Source organism: Rhagoletis pomonella, unplaced genomic scaffold, assembly GCF_013731165.1.
Source record: "Rhagoletis pomonella isolate Grant_MI unplaced genomic scaffold, Rhpom_1.0 Rhpom_scaffold_00004, whole genome shotgun sequence".
In the NCBI taxonomy this organism is placed as follows: Eukaryota; Metazoa; Arthropoda; class Insecta; order Diptera; family Tephritidae; genus Rhagoletis; species Rhagoletis pomonella.
Genome location: NW_023458558.1, coordinates 64,972,046 through 64,976,140, shown reverse-complemented (window position 1 = coordinate 64,976,140; position 4,095 = coordinate 64,972,046).

Sequence of the window (4,095 nt, the reverse complement as noted above, 5' to 3'; positions counted from 1 at the left end):
GTCCGTCCGTCCGTCCGTCCGTCTGTGCACACGATAACTCGAGTAAAAATTGAGATATCTTAACGAAACTTGGTACGTGGACTTCTTTTGGGCGTAGGACGGATGGTATTGAAAATGGGCTAAATCGGACAATAACCACGCCTACCTCACATATAACGGTAATTTTGCTGAAATACGAAAACTGCGATATTTTAGTAACTATTAAAGATAATTCACTCAAAATTGATATTTACAATGAGTTTTAGACGAAAAATAAGAATATTATAGATTTTTGGAAAATGGGCGTAGCCACGCCCACTTATGGTTACATGTGTATAACTTGGTAACCACTGCACCAATTTCTTCCAAACTTGGCGCAGTTGTTGGTCCTGGTACAGCATCCCAAATGGCCGAAAATTTTTAAAATCGGACAATAACCACGCCCACATCTCATATTACGGTAATTTAGAAAAATACGAAATCCTCGAAAAATCAGTAAATATTAAAGCTAATTTTTTCAAAATTGATGGGTGCAACAATTCTTAACAAAGAAATATGTTTGTGATAAAATTTTGGAAAATGGGCGTGGCACCGCCCACTTATGATCACATATATGTGTCTCGGTAACCGTTCTACCAATTTGTACCAAACTCGGTATTTTTATTGTGCTTGCTACATAAAAGCAAAACGTTGAAAATTATTGAAATCGGACTAAAATTACGGCCGTTTTTCATATAACCGGTCAATTTCAGAAATGCTTGAAATTTCAATATTTCGAAATTTAAGGACGCTAATTTACTTAAAATTTATACACCCCGGCTTATCATGTAGCGGCAGCTTTCGGAAAGGTGGAAAACATATATTTAATACTTGCGCCGGGTATTTAATGTTCGGCTCCGCCCGAACTTAGACTTTCTTACTTGTTTAAGATTAAAAAATATACACATTGCCCATGCGGCTTGTAGAAGCGCAGAGACCTCTTGCCAAATTGGTGTTGGAAAAATTTAAAGCCGTTTTCTCAGCTAACGAAGGCTTGGATACAATAAGGGGTGTGGATAAAATTGTAAAGGGCGAGGAAAACGCCCTTATTCCTGATAATATGAACGTTTCAAACGTTCCATATTTAAATTGGGCGCCGCTTGTATCAACTTACGTCGAGCGCACATTTAGTACATTCAAGGCTTTTCTTCGCGAAAATCGAATGAAAATGCTGCCAGAAAACTTCAAAATGCATCTTGTGGTTCAATGTTACTACAACTATACATATTAAAGCTTTATGAGTTAGAAACTAGAAAGGATAAAATAGTCGAAGATTCTAAGTACAAATTTTTCATGTAATGAAACTAGTACATAGTTTTTCTCTTTTTACTTGTAATGCAAACATTTCCAAAATAAATGTATTTTTTGATTGTTCTTCGTATTTTCTGTCTTTTTTTAGTGCCTTATTTTGCCTAGTGCCTTTTCCCATCTTTTTCGCTATTTTGTTTTGCCTTTTTTTGCCTTTTTTGCAACACCTAGTGCCTTTTCCTGCCTTTTCCACTATTTTATTTTGCCTTTTCCAGCCTATTTCGTTATTTTATTTTGCCTTTTTTATAGGTTTTTAGGTCCTAAAAATCCGCTCCCTGGTTATGTGTAACATTACCAGTGCCCTAATTTCAATAGCAAAAATGCAGATAACATAATGAAAAACTAGCAAAAGATGTCAGCGACATTTTTTTTCAAAAATTTTCTTTTTCATGCAGACATCTTCCTACAGCATCTAGATGCACTTCTGCATTAAAAATAAAATGTTAAAAATTATGTCGCCTACGTTTTTTTGACGGTTAGGACTCGATACCCTTGTAACTAATAAAATAAATGCTATATACGTACATATATACATATATGCACATGTATATACATATATACTATAAACACATAGATATCTTGCTCACCAAAAAGCACACGCAGTAGGTCGTTCTGTTTGCCATTTTTTCGCTTTAAATTATAAATGCAAAAATTTGTGAAATTTATGGCATGGCGGGCAAATTAAGTTCACTAATCGACATACGCCGGCCATTTGTTATTTTTGCTAAAGTAAAATGCCAAACTAACCATGGGTAAGTGTGTGTGTGTGTGCGTGTGATTTTGTCTGCAAAAAAAGTAAGTAGGTGCAGCAGCAATGGCTGCCTGCTAGCTTTGGGTCAGCAGCAATTGTCAGCGATCGGTGCAACTGATTGAATGCTCGTTTGTGTGTGCGCCAGTTGGGCCGGTGCGGCGTCTGTCCACTTAATCGCACTTTATGCGCATGCGTGCACGCCCCTGCCAAGTAAAGCCTCAAACGTTTGCGGACCCACCGCGCAATGCTGCAGTCTATTGAAATGGCAGTGGCTACTCGTTAAAGAATTTTGAATAATGCAAGCAACTCCGCTGTGGTTGGTGGTTGCCGGTTGGCGGTTCGCTGCTCGGTCAGTCAGCGGCCCACCATAAATTTAGAACTTAACTGCATGTGCTTTTGCTGTTTGTTGTTGCTCGCAGCCGAACTGTTTCTCCGACTGCTTCTGATACTGCTGCAATAGTTGCCACTACAAGCTGCACAAACAACAAGTGGCTGGCCCGCTGACTGACTGCAATGCGGCAAACTGAAGCTGCAGAAGTGGAAATTTATTGCTCAAAGTCACATAATTTTGCTGGCAAGTAACAAATTGCTAAGGAAGTGAATTGAGTCGCGCTGAGCAACCGGGCACTGCATCCGACCACTCAGCGCAGATTTAGTTGAAATTGTTTAATTGTAAATGCGGCAGCAGCAGGATTACGTTTGTGCAAAGGGTGGTTCCCTTTTTCAGTCGCCAGAAGTTATTTTATTTTTTAGTTTTTAATGTTTATTTTTATTTTACTTAAAGGCTTCTTAAGCTGAATCCTCAACAGCCCATTCGTCGCCAATATGTACCCACGCAGCTATGTACTTTAGTTGTTCGCGTGTATGAATCTCCTCTGTACATACTCAAGCACATGAGTATGAGTATATGTACATATGTATGTAAGTACGAGTATACGCATACATAAATTAAATTTGAGTTGCAAATTTATGCGCCATGATGAAGTTGTTACGTTGACCAACATAATTTTTAGCCAACACCTTTGTCCGATATTGCTGAGATTGTTGTTTTGCTGTTGCTGTCTTGTATATGTTGTTGCTATTCTCGCTCGTGGTGCGGGCGTAGCACAAATGAAACATATAGCAGGACATTTGCGTTGGTCTACTAAAACATGTTCGCCAATGTTCATTCTTGTTGTGGGGGTGTGTGTGTGGGTATACAAATTTTAGTTTTTTTTATTGGTTTAGCTGTTTTCCGAATCGAAAAATGTGTTGAGATTCAGGGCTTTTCTATTCCATTAAATCAAATGCTGAGAAAGTGAAAGACTTGAACCATTCAATGTGTAACATATTTACATCCGAAATGGAACTAGAGAAAATACCTTCTGGTCCCACGCATAGCAACACCCGCCACCACGTGCAGCAATACTTCCAGGAAGTAGCAATATCAGTTTTATCAGATATGAACTGCAATCAAATGTGGCACCAGCTAATAAATATGCATATGACATGGCGAGTCAAACAGGTGGCAACCTTCTTAAATATATCCTAACACGCCTTTGTTTGACGCCCATATTTTAATACTTCATATAAGTTATGTATACTTTCATGAAATTCGACTTTTGAAACTGGTGGCAATCCTGTTCAAAATATTTTCAAGCTAAAACCTTGTTAAACCTTTTTCGTCTGATACCCCTTAATTCAAGTCGAATTTAGTTCTTATAGCGGGTGGCAACCCTCGTACATGCAGTTTAGAGATATAGCGTTTTTTCAAAGCAATTTTAATTGTTACCCATGTTACAATAACTGATTTAACCTGTTGGTTTCTGTGTAAGATTCCCTATTAATTAGTCTGTAACCATCGGATGCACCCTGTGGTGTATAAACTTGGCATGTTGGTTGGTTGAAATCCATTTATTATTGTCATTCACATACATACATTGTCAAATCCTTTTTCCTATTGTGCTTTCTTCTGGAATTTTCTGCTGTTCGGAATAAACGTGTTCGCAAAGGTGTAAGCTGATCTTTTTACTTGACAG